Genomic DNA, 24,214 nt, shown 5'->3' on the forward strand with positions numbered 1-24,214 from the left:
GCTGCTCTCCCCATGAGTCTCTGTGCTGCTGGACACCCAGCCCTGCAGAGCATCCAGGCTTCTGGATTCCTGCTCAGCCCTGCCGAGAGCAGGCTTATCCAGCTGGCTGGCTGGCCTCCCTGACCATTGCCTCAAGCCAGGGCTGCCCAGGGGTCACAGGCTTCCTAGGGACACGGCCAGGCAGGAGGCCGCTCCGTCTGTCGGCCTGAAGACCAGATTCCCCCCAGGCCATCGCCCCCTCTTTGACGGGACAAAAGAAAGAGAGGAAAGGAAGCCATTCTTCCCATGATCCTTAAGGTTTCTTCTAATGGGGAAAACTGAGGCCTGGAGGCGGGATTTGGGGATTGGAGTCCTATCCACTGGTGAGGGGCAGTGGGTGGTAAGCTTCCTGCTGCCCTTGGGCTGGGCTGATGTCTTCAGACTGGGAGAGGACAGGGACCACCTCTGATAGTCCAGCTCTTCCCTTGCCCATGGCGGGGCTTTTGGCTTGCTCATGTTAGAAGGATTCCCTCCCACCCCATTAAGGCCAGCTGTGGGAGCACGGGGGCACTGGGAGATTCCTGACTGGCCTCAGTGGGGACCACCCCATCCACACCCCATCATCTCCACCCAAGGGGGCCTGGCTGAGTAGGCTGGATGGAGAAGGAGGAGGTGGGGCTCGGGGGCTGGGAGCCTCTGGCTGGGTACCCTGGCTCCCTTTTAAGGCCCAGCCTGTGACTCCCAGGCTGGACAAGCCCAAAAGAGGCACTAGGACAGAAGTAGTGATGTCCGGTTTTACACCTCTGGGGCTGGCAAGGATGCTGATGGGTGCGGGGAAGCATGGAGGTGCAGGGGCAAGGACTCAGAGGGCAGGGGTGTCTGTGTGCTCTTGTTGAATGCTCTGTAACTGTGTCACAAGCCCCTTCACAAGCCACAAGCACTGGAGAATGGAAAGGATGTTCAGAGAAGGCCTGATGCCCCAGGAACCCCCTGCCTGATTTCTAGCAGGTCTAATGAGCTCCAGGGCCCCCTGGGGGTGCAAGCACTTATGAGCCAGCCTGAGCCAGTGAGCAAACATGGCTGGAGGCTTCAGAGGCCCAAGAATTTGCAAACCCACCTCTGCCAGTCACAGCTATGCTTTGAGCCTCAATTTCCTCATTTCTAAATGAGGTGACAACTCCAGCCCTGGTCCTAAGCTGTTTCAGTGATCTGATAAGACTGAACAAGTGATCAGTGATCAAATGAGATGCATGAAAGGTCTGGATCCTCGTACCACCCGAGGATGAGTGAAACAGGATATCAGAGTAGACGTGGGTCTCCCTGCCTCCCTGCAGCTTGAGGAAGTCTGGTGCCCTGTTGCTTTTCAGAAGGCCCCTATGCCCACCCCAGATCCCTGGCCATCTTCCTCTGGGTCCTTACTGAGGTGATGAGTGCCCACACCTGTTGACACAGTGCTCAGAGTTGGCACCAGGTCACATTTCCCCCGAGTGTGTCCAGAGGGCCCTGTGGGGCCAGGCTTTGGGTTCAGAAAGCTCATGGGGACCACAGTGCCCACCACAGGTGGTCAGGAGCCCCCATCCTTACTTTCCGTGGCTTCCAGCCTGGTCAAGTGGCCTTGCCCTTTACCCAGACTTACAATCTCTGCCTTGGGAGATGGGCAGCTCCTGGAGGTGAGGGGCTTGGCCATGCCTGTTGTAAGGGGGGCAGCCATTGTGGGGCTGGGCACACAGCAGATATCTACAAAGGGGGCTGAAGAGAACTTAAAGGCTCAGGAGCATGGCTGGGCTGCCCTTTAGGGAAGGCAGGGGTGGGGGCCAAGCCCTCATGGAGAGAAGAAGCAGTTTCCTCCATGATCTGGGTCACTGTTGACCAGACAACGAGCTCAGGTCTAGAGGGTCTGAGGCTCCAGCAAACTTCACACCGCACCTCTGGGATGCGGGTGGGAGGTCTGCACTCCCCACCCTGAGCATTTTGGGAGCTTGCCATTTCTTGCGTGCCTCTCTATCATTCGGGGACCTGCCCATGCCACCTGCACTGCCCCTGAATAAGTCACCTCTCCTGGCATCCTCTGTGCTCTGGGGTGGCCACACCAACACCTTCTCTGGGAAGACTGGCTCAGATAGCAATATCTCGTGGGCAGGGCCTGTGTCAAATTAAGCTCTAACGTGTCTGCTAAAAAACACGCATGCCTGAGTGCACACACACGGCAGTGCAGGAGCCCCCAGCACAGCTGCATGCAATTCTGCACACACACACACACTCAAACACACTGGTTCTGCCCTGCACACACGATGACCCTGCCCCCACTAACACACCAAGGTGGCATATGCATCAGAATGGCCCCCGGTCGGCAGAGCATGTCCACCCACGTGCACCCTGGAGGCCTTCCGTTGGTCTGTCGCAGGGGGACGTCCCAGGGCCCCAGCACAGAGACTTGGCTGTCCACCTGGACTGGGTGGTGACTTCTGCCACAGACTCAATCCACAGCCCTCCTGGCCGGCAGCATGAGACCAGGAGAGGATGCCGCATCCTCTGGTAAGAACGCCAGCAGTTAGGAGTGAGAGATGGTGAAGGGAGAAGGAGGAGGGGGCTGGGAGCAGCTGCCCCCACCGAGTGGGGCCAGGGAGTGGATCCTAAGGGCCATCGTCCACACAATCCCAAGCTCAGCTGCTCTGTGGCGGTCCCCCTCCAGCACAGTGATAAAGCAAACAACACTTTCAATAATTCAGCTGCAGGAGGGGGGCTTGGGCAGGGGAAACTATGTCAGGGGCAAGAGGAGCAAGGGAAAGATGGGGTGCATAGGAAAGGCAGGTTTGAACTCACACCTGACCCCTCACATGTTGTCACACCTGGGGGGCTCTCCCTGTGTCCTGATTTAAAGAAGTGCTGGCAGAGTGTCCTTCCCAAACAGTTAACACTTGGTGGCCACTCAGCACTGCCTCCCATTCAGAAGAGCCCCCTGGTCCTCCCCTTTCAATAGATGAGACTCCTCTGCAGCCTCCAAGGACGGGAAGGAACTCATCCATCGCTGGCCAGCTGTCATCCTTTGACAGTTCTCGCTTTAGACCACCCTTAAACCTGCCCTCTGGACTCCTTCTGATTTCAGTGGATCTAAGGTCACATGGAGAAAACCACCTTTTCCTTCAGCAGCCCAGCCCTCGGACATTCCAAGACAGACAGTCTGGCTGCCCAATCTTCCTCCACTGACTGAATAGTCCTAGTCCTTATGGCTGTTTCCCTCAGGATGCCCCATGAACCATCATAGCAATGACTTCAAAGTGAACCCAAGGGTCCAGGGAGGCTCCAACCAATTTCCCCTTTCTATAATCTGGGAATGTGCCTTTAATCATGCAATCCAAATAACGTGAGCTTTCGAGGTTTCTACTCAGAGTGACTGCACCCTCCAGCTTGTCTGGGACACTCTTGGTTTACAGGTAATAGTGTCCCCAGTCTGAATAAGCTATTTTGTCACTGCTACTGCTAAGTCACTTCAGTCGTGTCCGACTCTGTGCGACCCCATCCCTGGGATTCTCCAGGCAAGAACACTGGAGTGGGTTGCCATTTCCTTCTCCAACGCATAAAAGTGAAAAGTGAAAGTGAAGTCACTCTGTCATATCTGACTCTTTGCTACCCTATGGACTGCAGCCTACCAGGCTCCTCCGTCCATGGGATTTTCCAGGCAAGAGTACTGGAGTGGGGTGCCATTGCCTTCTCTGAATTTTGTCACTATTCGTCACTATTTCATCACTATTACGGACTAAATGTTTTTGTCCCCCCCCCTCCTTGGAAAATTCTTATGTTGAATCTCTGGCCCCATTGAGATGGTATTAGGAGGTGGGGCCTTTGGGAGGTGATTAGAATCAGATGAGGTCATGATGGTGGGGCCCCTGTGATGGGATTAGTGTCTTGATTACTTCCTGCTTCTGCTTTCCATGTGAGGACACAATGAGAAAACAGAAAACAGCGATCCGCAACCCAAAAGAGGGCCCTGACCAGAACCCGACCCTGCTGGCACCCTGATCTTGGACTCCAGCTCCCAGAACTGTTAGCAGTAAATATCTTTTCTTAACAAGCTGCCCGGTCTGTGGCATTCTGTTACAGCAGCCTGGATGGACAAGACAAGCCCCTTAATTGTACTGAACAGACCATCACTTAAAACCCTCACCCCTTCCTTCTCTTACATTCATCAACTTAGCATTTTTGGACCCAAGAGCAGTATTTTACATTTATTCTTATTGAATTTAGTTCAGTTTCATCTATGGTCCTGGGCAGTATCAGTTATTCCTCTCAGTTTCAGGTAAACAAGAATCTGATCATCATGCCTATTGCACGCTTACATAAATCACTGATAAAAACCCCGACTAGGCTAGGGTTGAGAGCAGAGCCTTGTGGTATACCACTAGGGACACCCCAGGAGCCAGTGCTCTTTGGAGGTAATCATTCAGGCAATTCTGAATGCCCCCAAGTGTACTGCTATCCAGGCTCCAATTAGAAGATGACATGGGGACTTCCTTGGTGGTCCAGCAGTTAAGCATCCACCCTCCAATGCAGGGGACTCAAGTTTGAGTTCCTGGTTGGGGAACTAAGATCCCACGTGCTGAGGAGGAACTAAGCCTGTGTGCCGCAAATGGAGGGGTCTGCACAGTGCAACAAAGAGCCGGAGGGCCACAGTGAAGACCTGCACAGCAAAAAAAAAAAAAAAAAAAAGAGAGAGAGAGAGAAGGCAGGGGCAGGGTGGGCCTAACTGAAGAGGTGATGCTCAGGCCAAGCTGGAGGAGCCAAGGGAAGGAGCCCTGAGGCTCTTTGGGAGGCATGTTCCAGAAGATGGAATAGCCCAGGCAAAGGCTGTCATGGGACGTGTCTGGCTATTCAGACAACAGTCAAAGTGGCCCCTTGGACTGAAGTAAGGAGACTGAAGGGGAGCTAATGGAATAGGTGGTCAGAGAGATGTTGGGGCCAGATCTCATGAGGTCTTACATGGGCGGGTGTTCTGATGACTTTGGCTTTTCTCTAAGAGAACTGGCAGCCCTGAGAGGATATGAGCTGAGGAGGGGCAAGTTACAAGGTCCAGTTTAGGCTTTAAAAGTATCGTCATTAAAACTCCTGAGCACAGTCCTTAAAAGGGGGGAGGGCTGGGTTAGGTTTAGGGTTAGGGTTAGGGTTTTAGGGTTAGGAGGTGTTGAAGGAGGAAGACCTTAAGACCATCTCCACTCATCCTGAGGATTTCTTCAGAGCCAGCACTGATAGCAGAGTGGGGATGTCTTCTTGGATCCATAAGCAGTCTTATCCTTCTACCCTTGATCAAGAGAACATGAGGTGTCTTTGAAGGCACCAGGCACCTCTTGAGAGTCAATCTGCTGGGGCAGGAAGGAGCCTGGATACAACATTACTCAGACAGGGGCAAATTTCAGCTGAGTTGCTGACTTGCAGTATGGCTTTGAGAAACTTATTTAACCTCTCTGAGCCTCAGTTTCCTTTTTGGCAAAATGGGATAGCATCATATACTTTCCTAGATGATTCTGAGGTTTAGAAATCACCAAGGTGAAGGAACTGGCACACAGGTGGTGTTTGATAAATGATCACCATTATAAATTTGATCAAGGGAATTTGCAGGTATAAGAATGAAGAGAGAAGCAGGTGTGAAAGTGGGGGTGGGGAGGCAAGTGAATTTATTCATCACGAAACTGGAGAAGGAAAAACTCCACATCTGCAAGTTGTTCAGGGGTCTCTGGGGTCCGGCCAGCCTCAGGGACCCTCAGCCTTCTGGGTAGTGACCTCTCGGCCTGGTCTGCACAGAAGCTGCTGTGGACGCTCCTCCAACCCCTTCTTGCTCTGCTCCAGCCTCATTCCTGTATCTCCTGTCCTTCCCTCCTTCCCTCCAACACAGCTGCAAGTACCAGAGAGTCAGCAGGCTGGACACCCACCAAAGAAGCCTGGATATTCCCTGCTGGCTTGCCTGAGACCCCCGGTTCTGTGGGTCAAGTCCTGGAAGGCTAGTTCCGGCAGACGAAGAACAGAAGCCCCGAGAGCAGAGCAGCAAATGAAAGCACATCCTTGGAGGCAAGTCGGGCCTCTGCCTCCGAGTGGCTTTCCCTTTATTCCCTTAGACTGGCTGGAAGTGCCAGTCTGCCCCCCACCCCTGCCCACCACCAGGAGGGGGTGATTATTTGCTCGGGTATCAGTCTGGGTGGTTCAGGGTGCCGTCCTGAGCACCCAGCACAGCTCTTGGCACACAGTAGGTGCCCATGGCACCATCCTGGACCAGATCACTGGGGCCGCCCAGGGCCTTCCCAGAAGGATTCTGGGCAGGAGCAGGCCCTGCTCAGTTTGCTGGCCGTGGTGCAAGGGGAAGGGTGGCCAGGAGAGTGCACTTGGGGTCAGTGCTCATCATTATATACTTTATAACTTTACAGAAAACCTCTTGTTGCTGAAAGCGAGTGTGTGGTCACTCGGGGGCTCAGGTGTCAGCATCTGCCTGCAGCAGTGAGAGGCAGGAGCACGCATGTGATGGTGGAAAGGACAAAAGCAAAGTGTCCTGGGAGAGCGTGAGCAGCTCAGGGGACATGGGGGATGACCCTAGTGCTCAGGAGAAGGCAGAGGGACCCAGGGGCAGAGGGAGGACGGCCCAGTCCTCTGGGTTGGTTTCGCCTTTCCAAGCATCTCACCAAGGCCAGGGAGAGACTGATTTGTAGCTGTTGCATGGCTAGGGACCTATACTAAGTGGTAAGCCTGTGTGTCGGGCTTTTCAGCCACAGATAAGAATAAAACCCACCTTCTTCGCAGACCTCCCCAGTGGATCCCAGCCCTTTCGTCAGCCTGAGGGAAGGCCTGTAAGATCAGAAGGGATCCAGGGTGGGCAGCCAGGCTGGCTGGTGCCCGTGTCTTTCTGCCTGTCGCCCCCATCAGAGGCAGACATCCACGAGAGACCGCGCAGTTTCTCCTTTCAAGCTGCCCTCACAGGCCTTCCCCATGATGGGCTCTGTCTCAGGCAGATGGTGTCAAGGCCTCACAGTCTCCCTCCTCTCCCGGCCTGCTGCCTGCAAGCTCTCCGAGCTCCCTCTGGCACGTGCCTTGGGCAAAGCCGTCCACCCCGGAGCAGGTGGGGCAGCTGTGAAGTCTGAGAGAGAGAGAGATGTGTGTCTTGCTCTCTGCACCGTGACCCGCCTTCCGCTCCTCGAAACCGGATGATAAATTACTCTGCCCAAGCGGAACACGCCCGGACAAGCCTCCTCTCCAACTGTAATTAATACTCTTGGGAAAACACAAACTCGGGGTTTTTATACTTTCGCACAAACATGGATGCACACACATAGGCTCTTCTTTCTGTTGTCCTCTAATCCCATCTCGAATGTTTCATGTGCTGCTTCTTTCATGGGTAGCACAAAGCTACCCAGCTGGATACAGCCTGAAAACCAAGGGAGGCACTGGGGACCCTTGTCAGTCCCTGAGACACAGAGCTTGACGGTTTGGGAGCTGATTTTCTGGCAAGCGGTGCCCACGTTGCTGGTACAGTAAGCTCCCTACATAGGAAAGAGTTCCATTCTAAGAGCATGTTTGTAAATCCTATTTGTTCATAAGTCCAGCAAAGTTAGCCTAGGTATCCAACTAACAACAATCTGCTACATAGGACTGTACTGTAACAGGTACACAAATAATTCATAAAAAACAAACACAAAAAATAAACATTTGAGATCTTACAGTACTGTACCTTGAAGAGTATAGAAGTACAGTACAATAGCCAGCACTGAAAGGGGCATGCTTGAGTTTTTGAAAGTTCACAACTTGAAGGTACGTATGTAGGGGACTCAATGTACAGTGTAGCCTTAGAGTTTGAAATAGCCGTGGGGTTGGGTGAACCCTTCGTGATCAACATATCAGACATTCCCCCACCTTTTTTCCCCCACAACAACAGCCTAAGTGATGCATTAATCCAAACACATGTGCATATATGTCAAAGAACTCCTGACATCTGATATTCCTGGAAAAAAGTTCTGCAGTGAGTCAGAAACCTTGCAGTCCCGTGAAGCTTGTCTGCCGACAACCCTGACAATGGAAATGCTCTGTCAAAGGTCAGGAGAGCCCTAGTTGGCCTGGCAGGGTCTAGTCCTCGGTGTCCCATGCTGGTCAGTTAGCTCCTTTGGTGTGGCAGGTGGAGGCGTGGCTGGGCAGGGGATCAGAAACCCAAGCCCAAGAAACCCACACTGTCTTATAAGGATCATCAACTTTGCTCAAGGGAAATTCTCAGCATGAAAAGAAGCCTGGGCAGCACGAGCCTGAGCCAACCGTTTATCCATCCTAAGCCTCAGTTTCCTCGTCTGTAAGATGGGGAATACGCGTCATGTGAGTGGACAGCGGTGTGAGCCCCTCATAGGCTGGGGGATGCTGTGTGCAGATAAAGGGTTGAGTGCAGCCCCGGCCGTGCCTGGCTCACGGAGAGGGTGTGGGGATGATTTGGAGGAGTTAATGGCCTTAGCCTCTGACAGGTCCACCTTCCAGCTCAGTTACTTGTGTGGGGGTCGGGGTGGATGCTGCTCCTGTTATGCTATCACGTGCTTAAACTGTGGGGCAGTTGAGGCTGCTGGGGGACTCTGAGTTCCATTTTGCCTCACCACTGGGGGCTTTCTGATCTCCCCACCCACGGGGGTTTCTGATTTCCCCACCCCAGGGGGCTTTCTGACCTCCCCATCACTGAGGATTAGAGAGGCACGACGGTATTATCCTGCCCCTCCCAACTTATTCTTTACAATCAGAAATTTCTTAAGAAGAGATTCTGTGAAGAGCCCTTTGTAACAGTCTTCTACATCTAAGTTCTCGATGCTGCAGATTCATCTTAATTGAGGTGGGGTGGGGTGGGCTGTTCTCAAGGAAAATGAGACAACGGTGTTTGTCCCTCTGCTCAGACCCCTCACTCTCAGGTCCACGGTGCTTGGACCAGCCCACTCCCTTCTCAGGAGCTCTCCCTCCTCCCACCCTGGTACCTTGAGCCAAGAGTGGTTTTCAAGACATTAGACACCAGATGAGGAAGGACAGTGATCTGTCTCTGAGAGGGGGGATTCCAGTGAGGGGAGCCTTCAGAGCTTGCTGTCCAGAGAGGTTTCAGGCCAAAGTGCAGGGATCCCAAGTAGAGCCTGGAATCATCCCTGAGTCGAGACAGAACCAAGAGCTGGGGAGACCAAGTTGACTGGAGCTGCAAGACTTGGAAGCAGAAAGGAAAGAGCTGGACAGAGCGGGGGCCCTGGAAAACTCTAGAGGGTTCCCACTGGGTATTCAGCTGAGTCCTGATCAGCACATTCATTTGAAGGAAGAACCAACTGAAAGGATTAGAGGAAACGGTACAACCATCAAAACAACAAAATAAGAAAGCTAATAAGTCATGAATGGAGATAAAATGGAATAATGATAAAAAAAATACTCAATCCAAAAGAAAGCAAAAAAAGATGAAAAAGAAAATGAAGAATAAATGAAAAAAAAAAAACCAGAAAAAAAAATAATGAGATAATAGACTTAAGCCTATGTTGGACTAAGCTTTGAAAATTAATGAATATAATTCACCAAGTTTTTAAAGTTGTTTTTTTTTTTTTTAACAAACTAAAAATGGAAAGGCATATGATCATTTCAATAGACACAGGAAAAGAATTTAACAAAAGTCAATATCAGTTTCTAATAAAAAAAACTGATAAAATTTTCCAACAAACTAGCAATAGAAGGGAACTAGGTGAGCAAACTCCAGGAGATAGTGAAGGACAGGGAAGCCTGGCGTGCTGCAGTCCATGGGGTCACAAAGAGTTGGACATGGCTGAACAACACAACAAGAAATAGAAAAAACCTATGAAAAACCTACAGATAATATCCTACTTAACAGTGAGAGGCTTACTATCTTTTTAACATAAGGTATAAAACAAGAATGGTTGTTTTCACCACTTCTGTTTAGTGTTTTACCAGAGGTTCTAGCCTGTGAAACAAGGCAAGGAAAAGACATAAAAGGTCTCCAGATTGGCAAGGTAGAAGTAAAACTGTCTTTCTTCACAGACAACATGATCATATATGTAGAAAATCTGATTGAATCTACAAAAGCTACTAGGACTAGTGAGTTTAGCAAGGTTTCAGGATACATGATTGCTACAAAAAACCATAATTTTATTTTTCTACACTAGCAACAATCAGAAATTGAAAGAAAAATACCATTTAAAATAACAAAAAAATATGCAATACCTCGGGATAAATCTGATAAGAGACGTATAAGACCCATACACTGAACCACAAACCACAGATCAGAGAAAGGAGCCCCATATAACTGGGGAGACAAACCTGGGGAGACATAACTGGGGAGATAATATTAAGATTCAACAATCCTCCAAGTTGATCTATAGATTCAATGTAATCCCATTCAAATTCCCAGTTGGTATTAAAAAACAATTCACGTGCTGATCCTAAACTTAAGGGACCTAGAATATCTAATCAAAGTTGGAGGGCCAACATTACCTGATTTCCAGACTTAATATAAAGCTATAATAATCATGGTAGTGTGGTATGGCATTCAGGTAGATAAATAGGTCAATGCAACTAGGTCCAGAAATGGACCCACACATATATGACAACTATTTTTTTTTCAAACTGAGAAGAAAATTCAATAGATAAAGGACAGTTTTTAAAATAAGTAATATGGAATTCTGCACTTCCCTGGTGGTTCACTGGTCAAGAATCCACCTACCAATGCAGGAGACGCGGGTTCTGTCCCTGGGTCGACGAGATCCCTGGAGGAGGAAACGGCAACCCACTCTAGTATTCTTGCCTAGGAAATTCCATGGACACAGGAGGCTACCAGGCTACAGTCCATGGGCTCGCAAAAGAGTTGGACTTGACTAAGCGACTAAACAACAGCAACGACAATACAGAATCCATTGGCTATCCATATGCAGAAAAATGAATTTCAATCCATACCTTCCACTATACACAGAAGTGAACTCAAGATAAATCACAGACCTAATGGAATATCTAAAACCTATAAAATAGCTAGAAGAAAGTATAGGAAAAAATCTTGGTGGCTTTGGGCCACACTAAATAAATCTTAGATACAGCATGATTTGTGAAGAACACATTAGTAAACTAGGCTTTATCCAAATGAAAAAGTCTGCTCTTCAAGAGGACACTATGGTGAGAATGAAAAGTCAGATGAATGAGAAGAAAAATATTTGCAAAGCAGGTGTCCAATCAAGGACTTATATTCAGAATACATAATGAACTCCCCAAACTCAACAATAAGAAAACAAACCACAAGTCTGTTCTCTATGTTTGCATCTCTGTTGAGAGAGTAGCACTGAAACATATATATTACCACGTGTAAAGTAGATAGTGGGGGGTTGCTAGTATAACACAGGGAGCTCAGCCGGGTGCTCTGCAACAACCTAGAGGGGTGGGATGGCAGGTGGGGTGGGAGGAAGGTTCAAGAGGGAGGGGATATATGTTTACTTATGGCTGATTCATGTTGCTGCACCACAGAAACCAACACAACATTCTAAAGCAATTATCTTCCAATTAAACATAAAAAGGGAAATAAACCACCCAATAAAAATAGAGGCAAAGATTTGAACAGGCAGTTTACCAAAGGAGATGCAGGTGTCAAATAATCACATGAAAGATGTTCAACATCATTCGTCATCAGGGCAATGCAATGGGAACCACAATCAAACACCATTTCACACCTGTTAGGATGGTTAAAATTATAAAGAAGGGTAACACCAAGTGTTGGTGAGGATATAGAACTGTGATCCTCACACACGGCTGGTGGGAATGTGAAATGGTGCAGCCATCTTTGGAAGAGAGTTTGGCATTTACTTAAAAAGTTAAACATGCACATCCCATAGGATCCAGTAATTTCACACTTACCCCAGAGAAAAGCAAGCTGGTGCCTATACAAAGACTTGGTCATGAATGCTCCTAGCAGCTTTATTTGTAATAGCCCCAGACTGGAAACATCTCAAATCTCCTTCAAGGACTAAATGGATAAATAAACCATGGTGCTTTCATAGCATGGAATACGACTCAGCAGCAAAAAGCGTGAACTGCAGATGCATACCACCACCTGGATGAATCTCAACATAATTGCGCTAGGTGAAAGAGGCTAAACCAAAAAAGAAAGGACAAAGGACGTGATGCTATTTATATAAAATTCTAGGGAAAACAGATCATTTTATAGCAACAGAAGGCAGATCAGTGCTTGCCTAGGAAAAGGGGATTGGGAAGAGGTGAGAGGAAGAGATTAAAGGGGCACCAGGAAAAGTTTTGGGGGTGATGGATGTGTTTGGTGTCTTGACTATAGCGATGATGTCATGGGTATAAACATGTCAAAATGTAAAACTGCACACTGTAAATACACATAGTTGATTGTGTATGCACTGTACTTTGATAAAGCTGAGTAAAATACTGAGTGTGCAAAAATTCAAGTCAGCTGATCACTATATCATCCTTAGAGTGCAAATGGACTCTCTGTCTCACAGACGAATTTACCTAAAGACTGGTTTGTACGCTTGCCAATAAAATGAGACTCATTTTATAAAGATGGCCTGGCAAGAAGGCTGCTGTGTGAAGCTGCCTTCTCTGTGGTTACAAGACTCTGGTGAGAGAGTGAGAGCGAGGCTGACTCCACTTTCTCTGCCCCCTCCCACGGAGAAACGCATCGAGCACTCGCAGATCCAGAACAGCCACTCCCTGGGGACTCTGTCATGCATCACCCAGGGACACACGAAGAGGACCCCTGATGGAAAGCTAGTGAGCGGGGCCCACCTTGTCCTCCCCACACAGCTCCTGTGGCCTGCGGTGAATGACTTCTGGGACACACTCCCTGGACAGGTCAAGTTCCATTTGGTCCACTTCTGAGCCAAGCATGGGCTTGGGGCAAAAGCAACACTAAATTTCCAGTGTTTGGCTCGGGAAGGCCTCAGACTCCTCCCAACCAACAGCTTTACTTCTGTTTCCGCCCTGTAGACAGGCTTGGCCATCCTTGTGCACGTGCAGCCCAAGATCCAGGAGCCTGCGAGGAGAAGCCCCCTGGAACCCAGGATGACAAGTACACGGTGCATCTGCACGTCCTCATTTTTTTCACAACAAATACATTCTACCTTTATAATAATTTACCCCCCTCCCCAAAGGAAAACTGTGCAACGAATCTACAAAGGAGAGCACCTGCAGGTGGGCGGAACACGAGGACCCAGGGCTCAGGTCAGAAATGTCCAGCGCCCTCTGCTCCCCACCCCTCCACCATGGGGGCTGGCTTTGGGAACTGAGCTCCTTCCCCGAGGAGACCAGGCCACAGAAGGGAGTTGGACCACCCTGGACCGGTGAGCCCGAGCTGCCCTTGGTTCTGAAGACGATGCAGTCTGGTGGACACCTGGGCACTGACTACCTTGAGTGGGAAAAGGGGAGGTGAGGGAAGGGACCAGGAAGGAAGCGGCACAGCTTCCCTGGCCACGAGGAGCTGCTAAGCAGTGTCGCCTTTAAACAAACTCCTGTCCTCTCATGCCCCTCCTGGCTCCCCAGGCCTGCCTTCCTAGTATATTTTGGGCTGGCCCATCATGGGAAGAAAGCTAAATAAGCCACCCCCACTTCGGCCCCACCAAACCCCTCCTTCCAGCAAATAGGAAACTCAGAGCCCCCAGCATCCTCTGTCAGCAGCCCCCAAGATGTTCAACATGCACATATCTGTCACAGACTATTCAGGGGGAAAAAAGAGAAAGTCTTTATACCTTTTATTCAGCCAATTTTTCCCGAGGCACTGTGGGCTCTCTAAGAAAAAGAAAAAGAGAGAAAGAAAGAAAGGGGAGAGAATTAGAATCAATGTCGCCATCGTACATCTGGTTGCTAGCTGCGATTTGCTCATTGACTAGTCAAGTCTGGAAAAGGAGGCATTATCTCCCTGGGAGGCCGAGGAAACCTGCCCAGGTTAAACTCTCGTGGCTGTCTGTGCAGGCGGCAGGGCTGGGAGTCGGCATTTGATTTAACAGGCAGAGACAAAGGGAAACAGAACACCGTGGGCCTGCCACACAGATTTTCCAAACTCATGTTTCCCTGCAACTCTGGGGTATTCCTTTGTGTTTTCTCTCTTTCTTCCCTTTCCCCCAAACTCTGAGGCACCTCTTCCTCTTCTTCCCCACCCCCACCTGGTTTTGAGGTTACCTTCAAAGGGGACTTTGTGAACTGTGGCTCCCCGCCTCCCCAGGTGCCTCTCTGTGTGGAGTCATGGCTTGCCAATCTATTTTACTAGTAGTCAAAGGAGAACACAAGGAGAAGTGGACGGGCTGCTGCTGTTGCTTAAAGAGAAGTAAGACAATTCTAAATCCCAGCAAACACATGATTCAGAAGCCACCGTTGTGTGTTGTTTGGAATTAGGCGCCGCTTCCAGGAGCCTCCATTGGCAGAAGCAGCTTGGAGCTGGGTGGCAGGGGCCAGGTATTAGCTCCTTTTATAATCCAGGAACCTGGGATGCGAGAGATCAAGGGACCCGCTTAGAGTTGCAAAGCTGATTCCTGGGGGCCTGGGGACTGCACATGTGGGTCTGGACTCCTAATCCTGCCCTTTTCTCATTGGGCACTTTGGAGATTAGAAACAAGAGTGCATGTGCGTGCATGAATGTGTGTGTTTTCTCTGGACTTAAATTTTCCTTATTGATTTTAGTAATGTTTCATAATTGTATATCTATGTATCTTGCACACCTATGTGATAAAATACATGTAACATACCATTTTACCATTTTAACCATTTTAAAGTGGACAGTTCAGTGGTATTAACCACATTCACATTGTTGTACACACCATATCTGGTTCTAGAACTTTTTCATCACTCTGAAAGGAAACCACATACTCACTAAGAAGTCACTCCTCATCCCCTTATCCCCACCGTGTGTGTACTTTAAAAAAAAAACAAAACACAACAACTTAACATAAACATGTTAAAAACAACTGAAAAGCTTCCGGAATCAAAAGGTAGTCAACTGGGCCTCTTTCTTACAATGCAGAAAATCACCGTCATTACCATCATCAATATCACCAGGAATGGTGTTAAAAAGATGAAAAAGAAAAGAAAAAGAAATCACCAGGAAGAACAGGGAGCGGCTGTCACTTATTCTGCATATTTTATGTGCCAGCTGCAGGCACCATTGTTACCACCCCCATTTTTCAGATGAAAAAACTGAGGTGCCCTTTGGTTAAGCAACTGCACCACCAGTAACTGGGGCGACTGGGTTTCCCCAGCAGGTTTCCATTGTGCTGCACTCCCACACGTGGAAAGAGGCACCCTTCTCCGCAGGAAATAAGAATTAAACGTGGAAGGGGAACATGTAATGCACGGAATTTGCTTGGTGCATGTTAAGAGTTTGTGCGAATCACAAGGCACTATTTCATGGGAAACCTGCTCCCACCCGCCCCCCTGCCCCCACGCACACAGATACCAGCCACAGCAGGGACGGCTGGGGGCCCAAGTGTGGCTGGACTTGAACAACAAACGAAGAGGCCATCACGGATGTGGCCCCCCCAACAGCCCTGTTTGTTGATTGGCATCCCTCCCACCCCCAGCCAACTGGCAAAAGCGGCTATTCTGGCACGTGTCCACACCCAGCTCACAAACTGACTGGATGAGATTGGAAGACACCGTCGAATGAAGGCGTCATTACAAAATGAGATGGATTGAATCAATCAACTTGCATCAACCGCTGCCTTCAGTTGATTTGGGGGATTTTCTTATTGTTGACTCTTTTCTTTTTTTTTTCTTAAAGTGAGTTTTCCTCCCAGTTCAATTCAATTTCGTTCCATTTAATTCAATCCATCCAGCCTCAGTGAGCAGACCTACGCACTGGCTGGAGCACGGGTCTGGGCCAAGCCTGTGGGAGTCAGATAGGAGGAGTCTGCTCTGCCGGGCAGGCGGCCGCAGGGCAGGAGAATGCAGGGTGGCCCAGGATGTGAGACAGGGCACTTCCTCCCTCCCTGTCCTAGTCTCTCCTCTACCCAAACAACTTCCATGACCACCCTCCTTTATCCACTGTGTCCAACCCACAGATTTCCTCTAGGCGCCAGGGAATCTGCTGGCCCGGAATTCCCAATCTCTGGGGAACATCAGCCCGGATCAGGGTTGGCAAGGCAGCCCACCCTCACCCCATCAGCCTCCACTGGTCCTAAGGTCTTGAGTCACTCCTTGAAAGTAAAAGTTGCTCAGTCATGTAGAGTGCACACTCTTTGTACATATTCCATGAACTATATATACAGTCCATGGAATTCTCCAGGCCAGAATACTGGAGTGAGCCACCAGGAAAGCCCAGTGTTTCCCATGGTTACCAGGGGCCTCATTTGGCCAAAGAGAAATATCTGATACCTATGCCATTTGAGGGGCTTCTCTATGGCTCAGACGGTGAAGAATCTGCCTGCAGTACAGGAGAACCAGGGTTTGATACCTGGGTCGGGAAGATCACCTGGAGAAGGGAATGGCTACCCACTCTAGTATTCTTGCCTGGAGAATCCCATGGACAGAGGAGCCTGGTGGGCGACAGTCCATGGGGGTCACAAAGAGTCAGATATGAGTGAGCAGCTAACACTTTCATGCCATTTGAACTCAGGGGTTACACTGATTCAGTCCATGTCAGGAGACTCAGAGGCTGGGGCCCATGTCCATCTCCTCTGTACTTTGAATGACCCAAAGGGACGGTTGGGAGGCCCTGATGAGCCTGATGCCTCACACGAGGGTCCAGCCTGTTCTCCTAGTACTTCAGGCTGAGCTTCCTACAGAGTTTCCAAGGTAATGAAGGTTTTCCCTGTGTCTCCCTGGAGGTTATTGCTACCTGGAAGGAAAGGAAGTGGGCTCCATGCAGACCCATCCCCGCTGTGGCCCAGTTGCCCTCCTGGAGTGAGCAGACAGGGATGGACTGACTCCGATGGGGCTTGCCTTGCATTCTGAGATGAACACTGGCTTCTCCTTTCCTCTTCCACATCCCAGCATTTTCTACCTTCACTCTCTCACCTCACCCATCTGTTCCACCGCCCCATCTGGGAGAGGGGAGAGGGAGGAGCCTGGGGCTCACCCTGCTCCACGGGCCTTGCTGACAGCATCTACCCGTGGGCATGCCGGTGGGTCAGGAACCATGGGGCTGACTCTCAGCCTCACAGTTAGCAAGCGCTGCTCTCAGCCACCCAGCGGGATAATCAATTATGGAGATTTTTGCCACCATGATCAGGTTTGTGGAGAAGCACAGCTTATTAGACCAGGGGCGCTGAAGTTCCCAAGCACAGCCGTGGAAAGACTCAAGCAAAATCCAAACAGAGTAAGATGCATTTACCAAGCTCAGGGGGTCTCCGCCCACCCCAGCCTGCAGTGCTACGGCCTCTGTGTGAAGTCTGCTGAGCTACAAACTGTGGACTTCCTTGATGGCAAGGAGTCATGCAGAGCCGAGCTGCCCTCCTTTTGTTGGGGCAGGAAGTCCCCTCCATGTGGCACCCACTCACTAGGCTGTGACCCCACCCCCACCCTGCAGAGGCCATATCTCAGAGGCCCCAGAGCCTGGCACAGGGCCAATACAGACAGATGGAGGCAGTGGATGTTCGATGAGGAATGAATGAATGAACCAGCAGGCAAGTGTCTGCCATGAGGGATCATGACCAGATGACCATTTTGAGAAGCAGGCCTGAGTCCTTCTAGAGTGATGTTTGTTCCTGGGGATCCCATCATAAAGGGATACTCACCCCCATGGGGACCATTCCTCACGGTCTCCTTGCTCAGTTCTCCTTCATCCCAGATTCCATCAGTTCACAGCTTAACCTGCCACCCTCACCCCCGTCCCCCTCCAAAGCGGAGTTCCTCTTGGGCTTTTCTCTACAATTCTCCTTAACAGCATTAGAATCTGCCTTTATTCGACTCCATCCAAATGACAGAGGTCATCCCCTTTAACCTGTGTTCTCTTCTGCCGGTAAAGCAGTGGATTTTTTTAAAAGAAATTAACTTACTTGTATCATCTTTGGGATGAAAAGAATACACGTCCTGCACCCCTATGTTCTGTAACAGTCCTATTTGTAATAGCCAAGACATGGAAACAAATTAAATGTCCATCAACAGATGGATAAGGAGGATGTGGTACACACACATACACACACTGGAATATTACTCACCCATAAAAGATATGAAATAATGCCATTTGCAATAATGCGGATGGACCTAGAGATTATCATATTAAGTGAAGTAAGTCAGACAAAGGAAGACAAATACTATATAATATCACGTACATGTGGAATTTAAAATATGATGCAAATGAACATACCCATGAAACAGATTCACAGACAAAGAGAACAGACTTGTAGTCGCCAAGAGGGTGAGGGTGGAGGAGGGAAGGATTGGGAGCTTGGGATTAGCAGATGCAAACTAGAATATCTAGGATGGATAAATAATAAAGTTCTACTATATAGCACAAGGAACTATATTCAATGTCCTATGACAAACCAGAATGGAAAAGTATATGAAAAAGAATATATATGTATAACTGAGTCACTTTGACATACAGCAGAAATTAACACAACACTGTAAGCCAACTACACTTCAATAAACATTTGTTTTAAACCCATTATTAGTGTGCATCATGCAATATGACCTGCCAGGAAAGATTCCCTTCCACTGTGGTCAGACCCGCTCACGGGTGGCTCTCCCGTGGTGCACCCTGGACCTCCTCCCTCCCGCCCCAGCCAGGTGCCAAGTCTCTGGACTATAGGGCAGGAGCAGAAAGGTGTCAAGAGAGCAGAACACCTAATTATGACTGATCGTGACTTCAGCTATTCGCTAAAGTCACTTCACCAGTAGTCATCTTGGCTCTTATTTATCAAGCATTTATCATGTGCCAGACACTGAATATACATGTCAAGCTTCATATCAGCCCACGAGTTAGGCATTATTATCCCCAATTTCCAGATAAGAAAAAGGATGCTCAAATGTTTATCCAGGTCCATTTCACTTTAAGTCCCAGCTACCTCACCACTCCCTCCTGTATGTTTAGGGGGGAGAGGGTTTATAGAATCCATCATACTGGAACACCTGTGTTTTTAACTCGACCGGCAAGAATAACCAAGTTGGCCACAGACACCTGAGTTCCAGGACAAAGAGAAAACGGCCTGTCCGGGCAGGGGTGTTTGAGAGAGGAAGAGCTTGTTGACGCTAAAGGCGATGAGGAAGCTGCTGGTGACAGCAGAGACCCATTTCTGAAAGAGGAAGCTTGGGTGTCTGAGTCAGCTTGGGGTGCATAATAAAATGCTGCAGCTTGGGGGGTGCTTAAACGGTTCTGGAGGCTGGAAGTCTGCGATGCGGTGCCAGCGTGGTTGGGGTCTGGTGAGGGCCCGCTTCCCCACTTGCAGTCGGCTGCCTTCCTGCTGTGTGCTTGCATGGATGGGGAGACAGCTGTGGTGCCGCTTCTGATGAGAAAGGCACTAATGAAGCTAGTGATTCCATCATGGGACCCCACCCTCCTGACCTCATCCCACCCTCATTACCTCCCGAACACCATCACAGTGAGCGTTAAGGCGTCAACCTGCGAATTAGGGGCGGGTGGGGGTCACTAATGTTTAGTCCGTGGTGCACAGCTCCCCAGCATCCACGCTTTCCTCTGCTTTTTTCTCTCTGTGTTTTCCCAAATGTGCAGCGCTGGCGCTGGACTCTTGTTTATGATCAGAGCAGATTTATCTGGCGTCGTACAAGTTGCTGCAGTGCAGTCGCCAGCCCAGGAAGGATCTTGGGGGCCCCTTGTCACGCTGCTTGTTAGAGTCCCTGCCCAGCAAGCCTGGGGCCCTCCCCTCACCTCAGCCTTCTGGGGAGGGGCAAGGCCAGGCGGATCGTACCGAGGCAGCGTTAAAAATCCTGCCTGTCCACTGCTACTCTTGTTGTATTACTTTGGATTTTACTAAATAGCCCATATTGTGCTCTCTCTCTAAGGGGAACTGGAGGTGAATGGTGCAATTTTATAAATAAAAAATTAACCGTGGGTGGCTTAAACACGACTTCTGATGATGGTCATCACAATGCCAGAGCTACCTCAATTTAAAGGGTTTTTTTTTTCTTTTTTTCTCTTTATGAAAAGAAATTCACCTTTGGAGAGAAGAGGAGAGGACAAGAGAGGAGGGGAGGGTAGAGGGGAGGAGGGGAGGGGAGTGGAGGGCTGCAGGCTTGTGGCTCAGAGACCCCGAGGCACTGCAAGGGAGTCTGGGGGGTTCTAGAAGGTTCTGGCCATCAGCGTGGATGCAGCGTTGTCTGGGATTCTGAGCACACAGACCGTAGCACACCAGCAGAAGAACCACCCCCTTATGGGCCCCTCAGAGTGGCTGGGCAGGAAGGAGGTTACTCTGTTCTGGGAGCAGCCCATACCCCTCTCCTAAGAAGACCAGGCAGGGCTCGGGGACCTCCCTCAGCCAGAGTCCCCCCTTCAGGGTCCTCCGAGGCCTTTAGTCCTGCTCCAGGGGGCAGGGAGCAGGCAAGCCCACCTCGCCCTCTGCCTGCAGGGCGGCCCCGTGGGCCCTGCAGCTGTAACTGCACAGCCGACATCCACCGAGTTTGCGGCCAGAAGGTGGGAAAGTCCAGTCACCCACTGTGGGCCCACTGGCCTCGAGATGCATGTGGCTTTGGTGCCCAATGGCTGCCAAACCCTTCTGTCTGCTTGTGACTCCCTGGCCATCCCTTCTCTGCCCTTCTGTGACAAGCTGGCTCTCCTGGCTGTGCTGGACTTTGCAAACTCCGGATCTTCCGGATCCCCGCCTGGCCCAGCCTCATGGCCCCTGAGCTGCCCTGGCCTTTGCCAGCAGCCCTGGAAGCTGTCAATCACTCCTGTTGTATAGGAAGCTCTGTCTGGTGGGATGAGGCCAGCGGGCAGCTAGAGGGGAGGGCCCCATGTTAGCTGAACTCAGCATGGATCTGGGACCCAAGGGAGGCCACTGGTCAAAGGCCCAGCAGCATTGCCAGCATCTGAGCTGTCCACCAGCACTATCACATGTCACCCTCCTGCACTGGGGTCAGCCAGGGGCAGTTTTCCCAAGATGGACATGGTTCGGAAGGAACGGAATGCCCAGTGCTGCCAAGTAGATGGCAGATGGTGGGAAGCGGGGGTAACGGAGGGACCAGAAACCCCGCTGTTGACATGGAAACCATTCAAGATCAGAGTCAGAGAGGAAAGGCAGGGGTAGGGGTGTGTTCCATCCTCCCTGAGGAGCTTTCTAACACACAGCCCCTATTGCCCAGAGCCCAGCGTTGGGTTCTATAGAACCCACCTGGTCGTCAGCCCATGGACGAGATGCCAGGTGTACTGGGTAGAATGGTACCCCCAGAAATGCATGTCCCTCTGGAACCTCAGAATGGGAGACAGGGTCTTTGCAGACTCAGCTAGTTAAGGGTAGAGATGACAGCATCCTGAATTAATAGGTCTTAAGTCCAATGAGAGTGTCCCTATAAGAAGCAGAGAAGGAGTAGACAAAGGCCCAGAGAGGCCATGTGACAAGAGGCAGGACCTGGAGTGATGTGGCCACAAGCCAAGCCGAGCCTGAACTTCCAGCCCTAGGGCCTTCAGAGACATGGTGGACCTGCTGACCGCTTTATTTCAGGCTTCTGGCTTCCGGGACTGTGAGAGAATAATTCTAGGAGTTGTAAGCCCCATAGTTTGTGGAAATGTGCTACGGCAGCTCCAAGGCACTAATCTGCTGGCCTCCTCCAAACATCTTAGAATAATCTAGACATTTGCCCCCACCCACGCTGCACCCATCTCATCCTGGCCTGTGCAGCCTGGTTCCGGACCCTAGCGGCACTTTCCTCTTGCTCACCGGCCCTCTGTGAGGTCATTCTGACCACGCTCACTCTCCAATGCTCGCCCCTTTGAGAGAGCTGTTCTTTCTAATGCCAGCTAGAGGGGAGGCCATGGTCCAAGGAGCCGGACGCTGCATGCTCAGTAGGCTGGTGTCTGGCAATCAGATCCTGAGAAACAGCTTTCAGACTGAAAGATTCCAGGAAAACCATCATTCCCTTGAGGGGTACTTCGAATCCACTTTTTAATTTGTTTGGGGTTTTCTGAGTTTTGTTTGACTTTTTTGTTGTGGTAAAATATGTGCAACAAAATTTTTTTACCATTTTAGCCATTTTTAGGTATACCACTCAGAGGGAAATATGCTCACACCGTTGTATAATCATCACCACTGTCCATCTGCAGACCTTCATCCTCCTAAACTGAAACTCTGTCCCCATGAAACACTAACTCCCCAGCCCCTCCCCCAGCTCCAGGAAACTTCCATCCTACTTTCTGTCTCTGTGAATGTGAGTCCTCCAGGGACCTCAGATAAGTGGAAACACACAGCATTTGCCCTTCTGGGATCGATTCATCTCACTGAGCACAGTGTCCTTATAGTTCCTCCACGTGGTAGCAGGTGTTAGAATTTTATACCTTTTAAAGGCTGACTAATATTCTATTATATGGATAGACCACATTTTGTTCATTCATCTGTTGATCAACATGTTGAGCCACTTTTAAAAACAGTGAGAATCATAGTATCAGCCATATTTTCCTCTTTTCTTTGACTGTTAGCAAGTTCAGGAAAAAAAAATGTGGCTCAACCTTGCCAGTTGTATTTCAAAGCCCCACAGGCAGCTTTTTCTGTTCTATTTCTCTTTTTCTGTTCTTTGATCTTGACTTCTACCTATTGACACATTTCCATTTTATTTAGTGTGGTTTTAAAAAGAGATGCAAACCCGTCTATGGGACACAATGGGGATACCAGCTAAGAGCGATCGCCACTGTGCATTCTCCAAGCTGTCCTTGATGCCACACCAGCTTCTGCACCCTCGGAAGAGCACTCATCTTTACAGCTCTGCTGTCTCCAACTCGGTTCATTCATTCAACAAACATGTAACGAATCCAGGCGGGAGGGGCATGGATGCGTACAGTGGGGGCGAGGACACCTTTGACTGCCTGGTTTCCTGGTCACTTCCACCGGGTTCTGATTACAGGGTTCTGATTACCGGGTTCTGATGCTGGGTTCTGATTACGCTGAGGAGGCCGTTCTTTCTAATGAAGGTAGAGGGCACCCTCTGAGCCATTCCCCAGGGAGCTAGGGGCTGCCACGTTCTCTTCAACACTCGGCTGAAGTGGAGTTCAGTGATGGCCAAGTCTGGGCGGCCGTCCCAGTCTCCACTTGGCTCTGGTCCCTTATGTTTCTTTAAAAGCTGGCGGCCTCTGAGCACCAAGAGTCAGCCAAGGTGGTGTTCAAAATCACAGTGGGGATGTGCCTCCTTGTAGGTGCTCCGTGGAAACCTGACGATGTACTTACTGCCTCTCCTTAGAGAGGCAGGTCTGGCCAGAGGACAGGGCCACTCCGCAGAAGCGGTGGGTGGGATGTGGACCACCTGTGCCCTGGGCAGCATGGGTCGGGGGTGGGGAGGGTGGTGGAGAGGGTGGAGGAGTTGAGTTAATACACAGGACAGACAGCGCCAATCAGCACACAGACGGTCTGCTATACTAGCTTCTTAGATGAGCATGTTTCTCTATCAATAATTTAGACATATTCTTTCTCCTTTGGGAGACAGGCAAAATCTCATTTCCTGAGCAAATCCCTTAAGAAACCAACCTGTTCATTCCTCTAAGATTTTCAGAAATCTATCTCGATCAACCTACTTATAAAATAAAAGTAGAGACTCAGCTGAGAGGGCTGGGAGCTGGGCGGCAGGGCAGCTGTCTGTACAGACCATGGTAGCCAGGCGGGGTCCAGGCTATGTCCCAGTTCCAAGTTGGGAAGTGCAGCTAGCCCCACCCTCCTCCACTAGCGCCTCTGTAAATGCCACCAGGAAGATGTGCAGGGAATAGAACCGCACTGTTTGCTGTTGACGCAACAACTAGATAATTGCTTGAAGAAATAGAGAAGGCCCAGGCAGAGATGCCCATTTTAGGAAAAATCTTGGGATGGGGTGTGTACTCAGTCACTCAGTCATGTCTTATTCTTTGCCACCCCATGGACTGTAGCCCGCCGAGCTCCTCTGTCCATGGGATTCTCCAGGCAAGAATACTAGAGTGGGTTGCCATTTCCCTCTCCAGGGGATCTTTCCAACCTAGGTACCGAACCTGTGTCTCTTGAGTCTCCTGCATTGGCAGGTGGGTTCTTTACAGCTGAGCTACCTGGGATGGGGTGTCTGCAGCTTTCTCCTGCTCTCCAAATGGGAGGGAAAACCTTGGTTGTGCCGGGCGCTTCTGTCA

General features: G+C 50.0%; 1 protein-coding gene across 4 annotated transcripts in view; it reads right to left on the reverse strand.

The window, feature by feature from the left end:
* RBFOX3 (RNA binding fox-1 homolog 3) overlaps positions 1-24,214 on the reverse strand; it is a 430,522-nt gene that overhangs the window by 116,563 nt on the left and 289,745 nt on the right. For 3 of the 4 annotated variants that reach the window (XM_043462453.1, XM_043462461.1, XM_043462464.1), the window contains one exon: positions 13,722-13,761. The exons of the other annotated variant lie outside the window; for it this stretch is intronic. The gene's annotated coding sequence lies outside the window, so the exon portion shown is untranslated. The remainder of the gene's footprint in view (positions 1-13,721; positions 13,762-24,214) is intronic. 4 annotated transcript variants of the gene reach the window in all.

The sequence above is a fragment of the Cervus canadensis genome, chromosome 1 (assembly GCF_019320065.1).
Source record: "Cervus canadensis isolate Bull #8, Minnesota chromosome 1, ASM1932006v1, whole genome shotgun sequence".
Classification (NCBI taxonomy): Eukaryota; Metazoa; Chordata; class Mammalia; order Artiodactyla; family Cervidae; genus Cervus; species Cervus canadensis.